Source organism: Schistocerca cancellata, chromosome 1 (genome assembly GCF_023864275.1).
Source record: "Schistocerca cancellata isolate TAMUIC-IGC-003103 chromosome 1, iqSchCanc2.1, whole genome shotgun sequence".
Lineage (NCBI taxonomy): Eukaryota > Metazoa > Arthropoda > Insecta > Orthoptera > Acrididae > Schistocerca > Schistocerca cancellata.
The window spans coordinates 1,029,103,601-1,029,122,119 of NC_064626.1; positions in this window are offsets into that span (position 1 = coordinate 1,029,103,601).

Consider the following 18,519-nt stretch of genomic DNA (forward strand, 5'->3'; position numbering starts at 1 on the left):
AGATTGTGTTGAAGGTCAAACTTACCGAAAGCTGACACACGTGTGTTTGTCACCAAAATAATAACAACCATTGTGGCTGACAGCAAGCTACAAGATGTCCCGCGTGTTAATGGAGCGTGTGTGGTGGCTGCCGTCTCTGTACGGAGGCGGTTAAGGAAATCAAAGTAACGCGAGCAGCACGGAAGGTAAGAGAAGCGTGCCACTAGTGCTCTGCTGAGAAATTGCGGTCGCCACGCGAAGTATTATACTCGGCCATCTGTGTTAAATACGGAAAGATCGTGGGTGATACATAATATATGATGATACAAAGATAATTTTTTTAAATCTTGCTTCTTGTTTCTGTACCAGTAAAATGGTGAACATAACAAACGAATCAGATGACCTACATGGGGACCGGAAATGGGAGTAAACTATGTTACTAAAATAAAATAAAGGAAAACCTGTAACAAGGTATGCAACTAGCTAGACAATGAAACCCTGTAATTCAAAGATTCAAATAGTCAAAACGGGAGGTGAAACTCGGTGTCTTAATTCCGTTTGGTTCTTAGGAATAACATCAGAGCACCGTTTCAAGGACTTTTTTAAACATATCTCCTCGAAACCCCATCCTTGTTATCTTTATGTAGTATCTCTACGTTATTGTGAAGATCTGAAAGCCGGCTGGTGTGCCGAGCGGTTCAAGGCGCTTCAGTCTGAAACCGCGCGACCGCTACGGTCGTAGGTTCGAATCCTACCTCGAACATGGACGTGCGTGATGTCCTTAGGTTAGTCTGGTTTAATTAGCTTTTAGTTCTAGGGGACTGATGACCTCAGATGTTAAGTCCGATAGTGCTCAGAGCTATTTTGAAGATCTGAAACAGAATGTTTCAGACGTCAGTGAGATTTCAATGTGGATTTCGAATAGTTCTGCTTGTGATGTTCTTTAAAGCGAATGTCGTAACTTTTACCAGTTTGCACAGTGTACTTCTGAGAACAGTCATTACAGGAAACTGAATAAACCTCTGTGTTCTTATATGGGTTTCTAAGTGACTGTTCACCGTGTATACAGGATGAATTACCTAAAACTTGCACAGGACATATTGCGGAAGTGGAAAGTGCTATCGATGCGCGGTTTTCACAAATTGGTTTGTAGGCAGGGGCTCGTATAGTTAGAAAATAAAAATAATTGTAATATTACTTATAAAGAGAATTTTTTGTGCAGACATTCACTTTTTGAAATGGGACAACGCCTGTTGGCGTTAAAAGACAGAAAGTTGGGTAAATCTGAATGTCAGCAGTGTTTATTGTAAGATTCTAGTGCGAGTTGTTTACGAGGTACGTATTTTGAAAAGTTTCCATATCGGCACTTTTTGTGCCATTCAATCTGCGCAGTTGCTAGGTACGACGTTGTCATGTTTGCTTACAGTGTGTGTGTATATGTTTTCCTTGAGTGAATTACGGCGTGCTAGTCAGTATGTGACCTTCCAAGCAGTAGGTTGTGAGTGGACCATGGGATTTACCCAAAAAGCCAACATTCTCATGGTGTATGGAGAGTGTAGCAAGAATGCAGTTCGTTATTGTACAAAATGTGCGGCAAGATATCTCAATAGACGTCAACCATCTCAGCAAATTTTATCGACCTCTTCAACCACTTATGTGAAGGTGGTAGTAAGACACCATGAAAACGTAACAGAAAGAAAACAATAACGACAGAAGTCGGGGAAATTAATGTTGTTGCTGCTGTTGCAGTCGATGCACATGTTAGCTCCCGCACAACCGCACAAGGAAGTGGCATGAGTCGGGCAAGTGACCTACGCACTATCCATCGAGGTTCCATCGCTATCACATCTCTCTCCATCAAGCGCTTCATGGAAGCGATTATGAGCACCGCTTTAACTTCTGTACTTGGGCATTAAGACAGGATATTACAGATGTATAATGTATCATGTTTAATGATTGAAGGTGCATTTACTAATCACGGCCACGTAAACCATCGAAACATTCGCTACTGGTCTGCCGTTGGCTTCGTCAGCTGGAGCGTCAGTATCCATGAAGTGCAAAAGTTTCGTGTGGGACAATGCACCATCAGCCCATAGGCCAGTGTTTCATGTAAGGGGCACTGAACACGCACCAGTATCGCAGCCTCCTAACAGACCATCTTTCATGGTTGCTAGAAGATGTTCCTCTGAAAACAAGGAAAAACTTGTGGTACTAACATGATGGCTGTCCACCCCAAAGTCCACGAAATTTTAGACCACGTCTTCAAGGACTGTTTCCAAATCGTTGGACTGGACGCACAACACCTATACCTTGACTGGCCATTTTGGCCGGGACTGACGCCTGTACACCTTTTCCGTAGGGAAAGCTGAAAGACGCTGTCTGCTATCAAACACTAACTACATCCGATGGTATGCAACTACGTATTACTGCAGTCTGCTCGGACATCGATGTTGAATTGCCAGTATGTGTGCTGCAGTCGTTCTTTACCAGACTGGAAGAAATGTCGGTGGTCATTTGGAACAGAACCGGTGATGTTCAGTTATCTCATTATTGGTCAGAATCCTCATAATTAGAGAATGCACTTGTGTTGCTCTTTAGTGTGTGCTGTCACAGGTATCGTACAAGTGTCAGTGTGGGAACTTCGCGAAATACGATATCGTAAAAGACTTGCACTAGAATCTTGCTAGAAGCACCACTGATATTATAATTTACTCCACTTTTAGTTTGTTCATGTCAACAAGTATTGTTCTTCTTAAAATAGTGTATATCTGCACAAAAGATACACTTCTAAGTATTATTACAATTTGTTTATTGGATAATATGAGGCCCGGACTACTAATCCATACTACAAAAACCGCATACCAATAGCACCTTCCATTTTCGCAATGTTTGCTGTAAAAAGTTTTGGCGATCTACCCTTTACATTGTTTTTATCTTTTAAAGTAATATACAGAGGACGCACACGAGTAGCTCTAGGAATGGGAGAGTGAGCTAGGTTCACCTCACGTCACCTGTATGGGTGTATAACTGTCTTTTAATTAGTATAACGATGCACGTATGTGCATTACATCTACTACATACTGCTCACCATTGGAGCCAAATTTTATTTTTAAGTACGCCTTGACACGCAAAAGAGAAACGTCTTTTAAAATACGTTTTGGGAATTCAGCTATAACGTTTTCCATTGAATATTCTGAAGCTTCAGAGTTCGAACGGGGATGGGGAATTAGTAAACTTTTCCTCGACCTCTTCCTGGCACAGATCGCATTTTGTGCAAGTTACGGGACAGCGTTCACGAGCTATCGCTCTTCAAAATCAGCAGGTACCTGGCTTTCAGGGAATCAGAGGACTGATGGTTTCCACAGTTTTGTATCCCGCCTGGAAGGCGGCGTGGGGGTCTGCTCCTGAAAACTGAACGGTTGGCTGAATGAAGGAAGTGAGTAGGAGCAGGAAAAGGTAATACATATCAGTACTGCAAGAAAGGAAAAGTGGTTTACTGGTGCATGAATATAGACAGGGCATACACAACTTTGCACTGCGGTGCGAAGCCTTAAACCGGTCTTAAGTAGAGCAAAGTATACGAAGAGAAGCTGAAGCGAAGTGTCCCGGGCGTCTGCTCTTGATGAAATGGGGAGAATCTGGAGCGGAGCTCGTAGATGTCTCCTACTCTGGCTACAATGCGCTGTCATCAGTGTGTCATAGTGCCAACCTAGCAGAGCGCACCTACATTGTGGCATCGTAGCTATCGATACCACATCCCCCCCCCCCCCTGAAACGACGCACCGTCGTTGAGTATGGCTTCCGACGGCGGGTGGAGTGACCCAGAGGCGGCGCAGTTGAGGGGGCGGACAGAGGAACAGACGGGGCGTCCTGTCCACCCGCGACATCGAACTGCTCGCGAGGGGGCGAGGAAAACGCCTTGTGGAAAACCTGCATGGGCCGCGCGCCGCCACTGGGTGTGCTAGGATGAGGAGTGGAGCAACGACCTCAGTGGGCGACGGTGGCGGCGGCGTGCAGCAGTCTCAGCGTCCATCGGTTGCGGCGGCGGCGACAGGCGCCCGTCCGGTGCAGGTGACCGGACCGTCAGCGGCGACGACGGCAGATGCGCCCGCGGCGGAGGCGCGAGCGACGGAGGCGCCGTCGGTGGAGTCGTGGGCTGAGGCGGCGGAAGCCGCGAAGCCTCCAATTCTGTCGGAAAACAACCAACGGCAGGAAGCCAAGGACGGCACAAACGGATCTGGTTCCTCTGTCGCTTGACAGTGCCGGAGGGACCAGAAATGACAAATATGGCGCGGCCAAGCTGGCGAAGAATGCGCCTCTGCTACCAGCGCTGTCTGCCAGAGAAAACGCGATAGAACACCAAAACATGCGGCGCCAAGCCAGTACGAGGCGAAGCAGCGGGAGCGCATGACGGTGGACGCAATAGCTCCAGGAGCGTCCGATGGGCGCGGCCATGTAGCATTTCGGCTGGGGAACGGGTGCCTCGCGGCTGAGAGCAACAGGAAGCAAGAAAAGTCCAGATCACGCACTCGTGAGTGTGCGTGGCGCCAACTTGCTCATCTGCGACTTAAACGCACGCACAAAGCGTTCAGCCACAATGTTTGACTGGGGGTGGAATGGGGCGGAGGCCAGATGGCGAATGCCATTAGCAGCACAGAACGTTGCAAACTATGAGGACACGAAATGGGGGCCATTGTTGGAGACAATAACTTTAGGAAGGCCCTCAATGCAAAAACTAGACGTCAAAGCCCGAACAGTACTACCAGATGTAGTAGAAGACATAGGGACCACAAAAGGAAAGTTGCTGTACGTATCAATAACTATCAACCAGCAGGTGTCCCAGAATGGACCCGCAAACTCAATATGAATGCACTGCCAAGGTGCTGTAGGAGTCAGCCACGCAAAGAAGCGCTCGCTGGTAGCAGATTGATGGTCTGCGCAAGATCGACAGTTAGCAAGCAAATTCTCAATTTTATCAATTCTGACCCAAGTGCAGTGACGATGCGCGAATTGCTTCGTGCTTGACTAGCGTGCAGTAATAGGAGGATTTCCGACTGCAACGAATGAGGTACAACCACACGAGACTGATCATTGTCAGTTCGTAACAAGATAACACCGTGGTGATGTTGCACAAAGTGACGTAGAAGAAGTGGATCACGAATCTGCATAGCAGATTGAGGCCATTGGGTACGTTTATACTGCAAAAGAATCTGCAAAGAAGTGTCAGCAGCTGTTGCCGAAGAAATGCGACGAAAATCCACTGGAAAAACCATCAGCTAATTCTTTATCTTGTGAATCAATCAACACGCAGGACAGTTTGGAAGAATCAAACACTTCATCAGTACCGATAGGTAAACAAGACAAAGCATCAGCATTGCCATGCTGGGCCATAGGTCGAAACAAGATTTCGTAATTGAAGTTAGACAAAAACAAAGACCAACATGGCAACATCTGTGCAGTATGGTCTGGTACTGGCTTTGACGGGTGGAACAACGACGTCAAAGGCTCATGGTCGGTGACCAAATAGAACTTGCGACCGTACAAAAAAATCATGAAACTTAGTCACTCCATAGACAATAGCTGAAGCTTCTTTCTCGATTTGAGAATAGTTTAGGTGGGTATAATTGAGCAACTTAGACGCAAAAGCGATCGGACGATCAGCAGAATTAATGCGGTGCGAGAGAACTGCGCCGATGCCATGAGAAGAGGCATCGAAAGCCAAAACAACTGGTTTGGAGGGATCGAAAGGAATCAAACAGTGATCACTCAACAAAGCAGATTTGAGCTTGTGGAAAGCAGCGTTACATTCGGAAGAACAAACAAAAGGAACGTTCTTACGCCGAAGGCGATGCAAAGGCACTGCAATCTGCTCTGCGTTTGGTATAAACCGAATGTAATATGTAATTCTGCCCAACACAAACTGAAGTTATTTCAAGTTCCTGGGTGCTGGCAAGTCTCTAATCGCACTAAGATGTGACGTCGAGGGGTGGATAGCCTGTCCGTTAATGGCTGTTCAAATGACTCTGAGCACTATGGGACTTAACATCTGTGGTCATCAGTCCCCTAGAACTTAGAACTACTTAAACCTAACTAACCTAAGGACATCGCACACATCCATGCCCGAGGCAGGATTCGAACCTGCGACCGTAGCGGCCACGCGGTTCCAGACTGAAGCGCCTAGAACCCCACGGCCACACAGGCCGGCTGTCCGCTAATCATATGTCCTAAATACTGAATCTCAGTTTGAAAAAATTTGTACTTGTCTCTGATACACTGTAGTCCTGCCTGCAAAATTACAGTAAATAAGGCACACAATTTCTGCAAATGTTCATCAGGGGTGCGACCTGATACAACTATATCGTCCAGATAATTTGAGCAACCAGGGACAGTGGCACACAACAGTTGCAAGTAAGACTGAAAAATAGCAGGAGATGAAGCACAACCGAACGGAAGGCGGCGAAACTTGAACAATGCAAGGTGGATATTGATCACAAAATATCGCTCCGACTGTTTGTCGAGCGGAATCTAAAAGTATGGGTCCTGCAAGTAAGTCGTGGAAAAGAATTTTCCCGCACCAAACTTATCAAAAACTTCTTCAGGACGCGGTGAGGGAAATGTAGCTACCACTGTCTGGGGATTTACTGTGGACCTAAAGTCAGCACAAATACGGAGACGACGGTTTGGTTTCTTCACACACTATAGGCAAAGTCCATGGCGAAGCAGAAACAGGTTGAATGACAACACTGTCTTGCAAATGAGTAATTTCAGCAGCTATGGCGTCGCGCAGGGCGTGCGTTAACGGGCGTGCGCGCCGGAAAACAGGCGTGGCATTGTCTTTAACTACAACATGCGCTGCAAAGTCTGTGGCACAACCAAGGCCATCAGAAAAGAGTTCAGCAAAATCATCGCACAGTGCGGCAACACTGTCTGCATGGTCACTAGCGTTGATGCAAAGTACATTGTCCTGGATTGCGAGGCCAAAAATTTCAAATGCGTCCATGCCAAAAATGGTCGTAGCATCACTAGAGCGGAGCACATGGAAAGACTCTGTATGGGTCATTGCACCATACGTGGCTTGCAAACTACACGCGCCAAGCACTGAGATTTCCTGTCCAGTAAAAGCAGTCTGTGTGGAATGGGAACGACGAAGTGGGGGCGAACCAAGCAAGTAATACGTAGATTTGTTCACTAAGAAAACTGACGCAGCAGTGTCCAGCTGCATGCGAACAGAACGTCTACAAATGTTGCTGAATGCGTGAGGAAGTGTCTGGCAAAACTTGATTCACACGACGACCTGTCGAAGCATGTGAAGCAGAAGGCTTTGAATAAATGGCATTAACATCCATAGGCTGATGTGAATCATGATCATGGCGGATTCCGTTGCGGTGACGCCCACGTGAGTCACGCGAATGGGTGACAAGTTCGGAATTATTGTTTATCTTACTACACACAGCTTGCACATGTCATTTCTTATTACAAAAATAACACTGTGCTTGACGGGATGGGCAACTGTTCCGTGGGTGGGCACGAAAGCAGTTCGGACATGATTTCAGTTTCTTAGTGGGTGCCTGGGTTGAAACGTGTTTACTTGCGTGCGAGCAGCGCGGCTTGGCTGGCTGTGCTGCGGCTGGGTGGGAGGGCACGTGTTGTGCCGCGCCAACAGTACACACACCCGGGGTCACGTCGAACGAGGAAGTAGCCATGTCTAATGTATCTCGTCTGTCTAGCAGGTCCACTACTTCCTGCAAAGACGGCTTTTTAAATCTAAGGATTTGTTCGCGGCTGTGCTGATCCGCCACATTATGCGCAATAGTATCTCGAATCATTATATCCGCAGATGAGCGTCCACATGAGCAATTAAAGTTACAATCAGAAGTTAGTCCCTGAAGGTCCGCTAACCAAGATTTATTGGACTGAGTAGGGCCATGCTCGAGGCGAAAGAATTTGTAGCGTGTAGCTACCACATTTACACTGTCACAGAAGTGGGAGTTCAAAGTGTCAATCACTTCGTCGTAGCCGGCCGGTGTGGCGGCGCAGTTCTAAGCGTTTCAGTTTGGAACCGCGTGACCGCTACGGTCGCAGGTTCGAATCCTGCCTCGCGCATGGGTGTGTAAGATATCCTTAGGTTTTTTTTCTTTTTTTGGTCATCAGTCTACTGACTAGTTTGATGCGGCCCGCCACGAATTCCTTTCCTGTGCTAACCTCTTCATCTCAGAGTAGCACTTGCAACCTACGTCCTCAATTATTTGCTTCACGTATTCCAATATCTGTCTTCCTCTACAGTTTTTGCTCTCTACAGCTCCCTCTAGTACCATAGAAGTCATTCCCTCATGTCTTAGCACATGTCCTATCATCCTGTCCCTTCTCCTTATCAGTGTTTTCCACATATTCCTTTCCTCTCCGATTCTGCGTAGAACCTCCTCATTCCTTACCTTATCAGTCCACCTAATTTTCAACATTCGTCTATAGCACCACATCTCAAATGCTTCGATTGTCTTCTGTTCCGGTTTCCCCACAGTCCATGTTTCACTACCATACAATGCTGTACTCCGGACGTACATCCTCAGAAATTTCTTCCTCAAATTAAGGCCGGTATTTGATATTAGTAGACTTCTCTTGGCCAGAAATGCCTTTTTTGCCATAGCGAGTCTGCTTTTGATGTCCTCCTTGCTCCGTCCGTCATTGGTTATTTTACTGTCTAGGTAGCAGAATTCCTTAACTTCATTGACTTCGTGACCATCAATCCTGATGTTAAGTTTCTCGCAGTTCTCATTTCTACTACTTCTCATTACCTTCGTCTTTCTCCGATTTACTCTCAAACCATACTGTGCACTCATTAGACTGTTCATACCGTTCAGCAGATCATTTAATTCTTCTTCACTCTCACTCAGGATAGCAATGTCATCAGCGAATCGTATCATTGATATCCTTTCACCTTGTATTTTAATTCCACTCCTGAACCTTTCTTTTATTTCCATCATTGCTTCCTCAATGTACAGATTGAAGAGTAGGGGCAAAAGGCTACAGCTTTGTCTTACACCCTTCTTAATACGAGCACTTCATTCTTGATCGTCCACTCTTATTATTCCCTCTTGGTTGTTGTACATATTGTATATGACCCGTCTCTCCCTATAGCTTACCCCTACTTTTTCCAGAATCCCGAACAGCTTGCACCATTTTATATTGTCGAACGCTTTTTCCAGGTCGACAAATCCTATGAAAGTGTCTTGATTTTTCTTTACCCTTGCTTCCATTATTAGCCGTAACGTCAGAATTGCCTCTCTCGTCCCTTTACTTTTCCTAAAGCCAAACAGATCGTCACCTAGCGCATTCTCAATTTTCTTTTCCATTCTTCTGTATATTATTCTTGTAATCAGCTTCGATGCATGAGCTGTTAAGCTGATTGTGCGATAATTCTCGCACTTGTTAGCTCTTGCCGTCTTCGGAATTGTGTGGATGATGCTTTTCCGAAAGTCAGATGGTATATCGCCAGACTCATATATTCTACACACCAACGTGAATAGTCGTTTTGTTGCCACTTCCCCAGTGATTTTAGAACTTCTGATGGAATGTTACCTATCCCTTCTGCCTTATTTGACCGTAAGTCCTCCAAAGCTCTTTTAAATTCCGATTCTAATACTGGATCCCCTATCTCTTCTAAATCGATTCCTGTTTCTTCTTCTATCACATCAGACAAATCTTTACCCTCATAGAGGCTTTCAATGTATTCTTTCCACCTATCTGCTCTCTCCTCTGCATTTAATAGTGGAATCCCCGTTTCTCTCTTAATGTTACCACCGTTGCTTTTAATGTCACCAAAGGTTGTTTTGACTTACCTGTATGCTGAGTCTGTCCTTCCGACAATCATATCTTTTTCGATGTCTTCACATTTTTCCTGCAGCCATTTCGTCTTAGCTTCCCTGCACTTCCTATTTATTTCATTCCTCTGCGACTTGTATTTCTGTATTCCTGATTTTCCCGGAACATGTTTGTACTTCCTCCTTTCATCAATCAACTGAAGTATTTCTTCTGTTACCCATGGTTTTTTCGCAGCTACCTTCTTTGTACCTATGTTTTCCTTCCCAACTTCCGTGATGGCCCTTTTTAGAGATGTCCATTCCTCTTCAACTGTACTTCCTACTGCGCTATTCCTTATTACTGTATCTATAGCGTTAGAGAACTTAAAACGTATCTCGTCATTCCTTAGTACTTCCGGATCCCACTTCTTTGCGTATTGATTCTTCCTGACTAATGTCTTGAACTTCAGCCTACTCTTCATCACTACTATATTGTGATCTGAGTCTGTATCTGCTCCTGCGTACGCCTTACAATCCAGTATCTGATTTCGGAATCTCTGTCTGACCATGATGTAATCTAATTGAAATCTTCCCGTATCTCCCGGCCTTTTCCAAGTATACCTCCTCCTCTTGTGATTCCTGAACAGGGTATTCGCTATTACTAGCTGAAACTTGTCACAGAACTCAATTAGTCTTTCTCCTCTTTCATTCCTTGCCCCAAGCCCATATTCTCCTGTAAACTTTTCTTCTACTCCTTCGCCTACAACTGCATTCCAGTCGCCCATGACTATTAGATTTTCGTCCCTCTTTACATACTGCATTGCCCTTTCATTATCCTCATACACTTTCTCTATCTGTTCATCTTCAGCTTGCGACGTCGGCATGTATACCTGAACTATCGTTGTCGGTGTTGGTCTGCTGTCGATTCTGATTAGAACAACCCGGTCACTGAACTGTTCACAGTAACACACCCTCTGCCCTACCTTCCTATTCATAACGAATCCTACACCTGTTATACCATTTTTTGCTGCTGTTGATATTACCCGATACGCATCTGACCAGAAATCCTTGTATTCCTTCCACTTCACTTCACTGACCCCTACTATATCTAGATTGAGCCTTTGCATTTCCCTTTTCAGATTTTCTAGTTTCCGTACCACGTTCAAGCTTGTGACATTCCACGCCCCGACTCGTAGAACGTTATCCTTTCGTTGATTATTCAACCTTTTTCTCATGGTAACCTCCCCCTTGGCGGTCCCCTCCCGGAGATCCGAAGGGGGGACTATTCCAGAATCTTTTGCCAATGGAGAGATCATCATGACACTTCTTCAAATACAGGCCACATGTCCTGTGGATACACGTTACGTGTCTTTAATGCAGTGGTTTCCATTGCCTTCTGCATCCTCATGTCGTTGATCATTGCTGATTCTTCCGCCTTTAGGGGCAATTTCCCACCCCTAGGACAAGAGAGTGCCCTGAACCTCTATCCGCTCCTCCGCCCTCTATGACAAGGCCGTTGGCAGAATGAGGCTGACTTCTTATGCCAGAAGTCTTCGGCCGCCAATGCTGATTACTTATCAAAATTTAGGCAGTGGCGGGGATCGAACCCGGGACCGTTAGTCCTTAGCTTAGTTAGGTTTAAGTAGTTCTAAGTTGTAGGGGATTGATAACCTCCCGTAGTGCTCAGAGCCATTTGAACCATTTTGAACTTCGTCGTAAGCTTTAGTTTCTGAGCGGGCGGTGAGAAAAAATTTCACGAGCACACGGTATAACACAACACCCGCGTTGGCAATGAAAAAAGCAAGCCGCTCTGTACCTGGTAGGTTTTATGCTGCGAAGTGTGCCTCGAGCTGGACGATGTATTCTGGCCAGCGTTCAACGTCAGGACTGAAGGCACGAAATGGCGGCGCCGTCGGTGACGCGTCGGTATAGGCGGTGGCATCGGAGGCGCCGAAGTAACTCCAGTTTGTAGTTTGACCAGTCCATTTATGGCAGCAAGTAGCTGCGTCATTTGCTGAGCCCAAAAACGTAGAAGATCTGACAGCGAAGCCTGTTCCTGTGGCGAAGCCATGGTTTACACAAATGAAAGTCTTATAGCGACTGGGGGAAGCAGTCATACACTCACATGCTCACATCTGGCTATCACAAAAAAAGCTCAAGCAGTACCGATAAAAAAACATAGGTAATAGAAAAAAAAATTAAATCCCTGATCGTCGCCAGCTTTTGTATCCCGCCTGGAAGGCGGCGCGTGGGTCTGCTCCTGAAAACTGAAAGTTTGGCCAAATAAAGGAAGTGAGTAGGAGCAGGTAAAGGTAATACACGTCGGTACTGCAAGAAAGTAAAAGTGGTTTACTGGTGCATGAATATATACTGGGCATACATAGCTTTGCACTGCGGTGCGAAACCTTAAACCTGTCGTAGGTAGAGCAAAGTACACTCCTGGAAATGGAAAAAAGAACACATTGACACCGGTGTGTCAGACCCACCATACTTGCTCCGGACACTGCGAGAGGGCTGTACAAGCAATGATCACACGCACGGCACAGCGGACACACCAGGAACCGCGGTGTTGGCCGTCGAATGGCGCTAGCTGCGCAGCATTTGTGCACCGCCGCCGTCAGTGTCAGCCAGTTTGCCGTGGCATACGGAGCTCCGTCGCAGTCTTTAACACTGGTAGCATGCCGCGACAGCGTGGACGTGAACCGTATGTGCAGTTGACGGACTTTGAGCGAGGGCGTACAGTGGGCATGCGGGAGGCCGGGTGGACGTACCGCCGAATTGCTCAACACGTGGGGCGTGAGGTCTCCACAGTACATCGATGTTGTCGCCAGTGGTCGGCGGAAGGTGCACGTGCCCGTCGACGTGGGACCGGACCGCAGCGACGCACGGATGCACGCCAAGACCGTAGGATCCTACGCAGTGCCGTAGGGGACCGCACCGCCACTTCCCAGCAAATTAGGGACACTGTTGCTCCTGGGGTATCGGCGAGGACCATTCGCAACCGTCTCCATGAAGCTGGGCTACGGTCCCGCACACCGTTAGGCCGTCTTCCGCTCACGCCCCAACATCGTGCAGCCCGCCTCCAGTGGTGTCGCGACAGGCGTGAATGGAGGGACGAATGGAGACGTGTCGTCTTCAGCGATGAGAGTCGCTTCTGCCTTGGTGCCAATGATGGTCGTATGCGTGTTTGGCGCCGTGCAGGTGAGCGCCACAATCAGGACTGCATACGACCGAGGCACACAGGGCCAACACCCGCCATCATGGTGTGGGGAGCGATCTCCTACACTGGCCGTACACCACTGGTGATCGTCGAGGGGACACTGAATAGTGCACGGTACATCCAAACCGTCATCGAACCCATCGTTCTACCATTCCTAGACCGGAAAGGGAACTTGCTGTTCCAACAGGACAATGCACGTCCGCATGTATCCCGTGCCACCCAACGTGCTCTAGAAGGTGTAAGTCAACTACCCTGGCCAGCAAGATCTCCGGATCTGTCCCCCATTGAGCATGTTTGGGACTGGATGAAGCGTCGTCTCACGCGGTCTGCACGTCCAGCACGAACGCTGGTCCAACTGAGGCGCCAGGTGGAAATGGCATGGCAAGCCGTTCCACAGGACTACATCCAGCATCTCTACGATCGTCTCCATGGGAGAATAGCAGCCTGCATTGCTGCGAAAGGTGGATATACACTGTACTAGTGCCGACATTGTGCATGCTCTGTTGCCTGTGTCTATGTGCCTGTGGTTCTGTCAGTGTGATCATGTGATGTATCTGACCCCAGGAATGTGTCAATAAAGTTTCCCCTTCCTGGGACAATGAATTCACAGTGTTCTTATTTCAATTTCCAGGAGTGTATATGAAGCGAAGCTGAAGTGTCCCAGCCTTCTGCTCTTGGTGAAATCTCTCCCGCTCCGGCTAGAGTGTGCTGTCGTCGGTGTCTGTCGTAGTGCTAACCTAGCAGAGCGCACCTACGTTGGTGGCATCGTAGCTATCGATACCACACACAGAACTGGTCGATAGCAATACATCAAAAATTCCACCTCCTTCTGCATCCCCACAGGTTATGCATAGGCCAAAACCGAAATACAGAGAAACTTCAGTCTGAATTCTGGTGGACATATAAAAACCTGTTTTTACTCGATTATTATATCTTTACGTGCTTGCAGTGTTGCCGTAGACGGCTGCTGACTCCCAATTTTTTTGTAACTTGTTTTATAGCAGCAGCGGCATAGTACTCCATGGAATTAGTTAGTACTAGTGTCTTGTCCGCCTGCTTAGCTGAGTCGGCAGTGCTGCGAGGCGGTCACGCGCCAGAGCGCTGCGGGCGAGGCGCGCACCGTATGTTTGTATTCACTTCGGCAGCTGTTAAGTGCCCTTTTCCTTCTAGACCACCACGGCGCACAACCACTGGAATAAGACATTACGTTTCAACTTTCGTTCCGTCTTCGCCCGACCCAAGGCCCTGGAGGTAGAACGACCTATTCGCGATGAAGGTAAAATACCACCAACCGGTCCAATTGGTATCCACTAGTCCATAGTTCGCAGTATCGTATACGTCAAAGTGATCAACGATGCGGCGTGCGACAAGGTGCTTCAAGAGGCAAAACGTGGACTGCACTTCTGTCATTCCGACGGCAACTTCGAACCCGTTACCGTCGATCACGCAGGTGTTGGCAGACGAACGATAAGTATCTTCGAACTGCCGTTCGAACTACCTGCAGACGTCGTCATCGCGGCGCTCCGTCCCTATGGCAGCGTTCTGGAACATGTCGCCGACCGCTGGGTACAGTTTCAAACCTATCCCGTTTTAAACGGTGGCAGACAGGTCCGCATCGAGTTGCAGACACACGTGCCTTCCAGTGTACGCATCGGAGGCTAGATTTTCATCTAGTGGACGTTTGGGAGAAAATTCATGGCAATACCCCCGGTCTTAACCATTATACAGCACATTCTGCGAGCAGACTGGACCGGTTTTATGTCTCTGCCCACCTTGGCAACGAAGTCTCCCAAGCAGAACGATGTCCTCTTGCATTTTTGGACCATTGCGCCGTCATTTGCTCCCTGGCTTTGCCACCTCAGTCAGTTGGCGCAGCAGAAGTTACTGGAAGCTTAATAGCTCCCAAATTAGTGTTCCACACTGCCGATAGTGTATTGCCACTACATGGGCGTCTTGCGAAAGATGCCTCGCGCAGTACACATCCACGTTCCATTGGTGTCTCAAATGTGCCAAACCTGCGATCAGCACCGCCCGCATCTCGTGGTCGTGCGGTAGCGTTCTCGTTTCCCACGCCCGGGTTCCCGGGTTCGATTCCCGGCGGGGTCAGGTATTTTCTCTGCCTCGTGATGGCTGGGTGTTGTGTGCTGTCCTTAGGTTAGTTAGGTTTAAGTAGTTCTAAGTTCTAGGGGACTGATGACCATAGATGTTAAGTCCCATAGTGCTCAGAGCCATTTTTTTGAACCTGCGATCAGAAAGGTCTTCATGCGATGTGGTAAGGAAGCAGCAGCATGGCATCGAGACACCACAAATTTTCACTACGCCATCGTCCGTGAGCTCTACGCGCTCCCTCGATCACCTGAAACCCATAGGGAACAACAGCGTACTAAATCTCGTCTCCTCTCTCTCCAACGTGCACGACTGTATTGTGTCGTGGTGCGTTCCCGACGACAGGACCTCCTCCACGACGAAACGCCATCCACAATCCATGCAGCACCCACCATCATACCCAACATCACGACCTCCGATGGTGTTCACCACACAACACAGGCAGCAGTGGTGTCTACCTTTGCTGAACATTATCGCCAATTTTATGACGACGAACCGATGGCAACGCCAATTCCTGTTGTTCTCCATCCTTTCCTTGATCGGACACTCACCGTAGCGGAGTCAATGTCCATGATGTCTGCAGTCACCGCAGAAGAGAGGGTAGATGCGATTAACAAGGCCAATAACATATCACCGGGACCGGATGGTCTCCCCGTGGAGTTTTACCGCGCGTTCACCGCCTTAATGCTTCCTCGCTGGACGGAAATGATTCAGAAACTCTTTTCACCGTCCTTCCCGATTCCACCTGAATTCGTCACTCGAATTGTATCTGCATATCGCCCCCTTGCATTAATGAATGCAGACTATAAAATATATGCACGCCTATTAGCAGCGCGCTTACGTACCGTCTTGCCTACGGTCCTTTCACCGCAGCAGACTGTACGTGGTTGTGGGGCCACCTTACAAACAGCCCTAGGAGAATGCCGTGACCTCATCGCGCTGGCTGCAGTTTGTCGCCTTCGTGCAACGCTGGTATTCATCGATTTCACGAGTGCCTTTGATCGCGTTTGACACCCATTCCTCCTCATGGTGGCCACACGTATGGGGTTCCCATTACTATTTGTCGATGCCATTCACCGGTTACTACTTCCCACGGTCTCGATGGTACAAGTCAATGGGAGGCTTGTAGGACCGATTCCTATACGCCGCTCTGTGCGTCAAGGATGTCGTATGTCTACTTTAGTGTATGCCATTGCACTTGAGCCCCTCATAACTGGTCTTACCTCTAGACTGGAGGGTCTCACTTTACGTGACTGCACTTTTCACTGCAAGTCTTATGCGGACGACCTCCTCTTTCTCACCTGCTGCTCCACGGAACTCAATGAGGCCATCCCATGTATACATCAGTATGGACGTCTTTCGGGTAGCATTCTTAATGTCCGTAAATCGACTATGATGTACATTGGGCGTGGCCTCCCGGTTATCATGCCGAGCCCACTCCCAGCCAGTACCACCCTTCACTACTTGGGTAACGAATTTAGGAGCTCCACACACCGCACAGTGGCCCTGGCTTACCGGCGGCTTTTGCAGTCGATTCGGCACCATGTCCGCGGTCAAGTGCCCCGTAACTTAAACTAACTTCACCGTGTTTCCTATGTCATCATGTATGTCGCCCTTAAACTGGTGCCGGCCGCGGTGGTCTAGCGGTTCTGGCGCTGCAGTCCGGAACCGCGGGACTGCTACGGTCGCAGGTTCGAATCCTGCCTCGGGCATGGGTGTGTGTGATGTCCTTAGGTTAGTTAGGTTTAAGTAGTTCTAAGTTCTAGGGGACTTATGACCTAAGATGTTGAGTCCCATAGTGCTCAGAGCCATTTCTTAAACTGGTACACGTCGCCCAGATCCTCCCAATCTCGTTAGTCCTTGGCAGCCGCATCCAATCAGCCTTTGGATATTTCGTAACAGCAGGGGCACTTTTCAAAGTCCACTACAACACTCTAACACTGCCTCCTGCAAAAGGTGGCTTCGGACTCGTCAACGTGCGGGCACGATCTTCTGCGCTCTTTGCCATACTATGTTGCGGCACTGCCGGGGTCCGGTCCCGTCCTTAACACGCAGTCTCTTAGATATCCTCCGACCAGCTTCTCTCGATTCACCAATCAATGTGGCACCTATTTCTCCATTGTAGTACATGTCGCCATTTGTTTCATAGAACTATGCTACGTTCGCGCCGATCTTCCAGTCACCCGTCCTCCCCATATAAAAGACTATTATCTTTTGTTTATGCTATCCAACCCATGCGACCCCATGGTGCTACAGCACCCTGACGTTCTAGATACAGACCGTTTGGAACGGTTATCTGTTCAGATCCATTTTCAGCAGTATGAAGCTACTATTATACTTTTATTGATATTTAGTAGACAGGCTGACTTAGAAAACTCATGAAATCTCTTTCTTTTTATCTCAAACTAAGATTCATTTCCTTAAGAGACCCATAATCACCGAGCACAGTATTCCGGAGGGAAACTAGTCTGTAAAGTAAAACATTCAGTTACTTAAGCGTTCTAAAAATGCCTTTGGTGGATGTAATAGAAAATGGTGCAAGGGTTACCTTGTATCCGATTGCACTTTTCGTGTAGTTACAACTAGTTATCAAATTGGTTCGAGCTTCTGAGTTAAGGGAGTGTTTGTGGGAGTACACTGAGGTGACAAAGGTCATGGGACACCTATTAATATTGTATTGAACATACCTTTGCCCAGCGTAGTGCAGCAACCTCACGTGTCATGGGCTCAACAAGTCTTTGGAAGTCCACTGCAGAAATATTGAGCTATACTGCCTCTACAGCTGTCCATAATTGCGGAAGTGTTACCTGTGCAGAAATTTGTGCACAAAATGACCTCTTGATTATCTCGAATAAACGTTCGATGACATTCACGTCGGGCAATCTAAGTGACCAAATCATTCGCTCGCGTGACATGGCGCATTGTAACCCATAAAAAGTCCATCATTGTTTGGAAACGTGAAGTACATGAATGGCTGAAAATAGTCTCCAAGTAGCAGAACGTAACAATTTCTTGTCAATGATCGAGTCTTTTGGACCAAAGGACCCAGCCCATTCCAGGTAAACACAGCCCACACCGTCATGGAGTCACCACCATCTTGCACAGTGCCAAGCACCTTGGATCCATGGCTTCGTGGGGTCTGCGTCACACTCGAATCCTACCATCAGCATTAGACAGCTGAAATCGACGCTCACCTGAACAAGCCATGCTTTTCCAGTCGTCTAGCGTCCAGTCGACGTGGTCACGAGACCAGGAGAGACGCTGCAGATGATATCGCACTGTTAACAAAGACACTCAGGTCCGTCTTCTGCTGCCATAGCCCGCTAAAGCAGCCCTGTCCTAACTAATACGTTTGTCGTATACCCCACACTGCTTCCTGCGAATACTTCGCACAGTGTTGTTTGTTATTAGCACTGA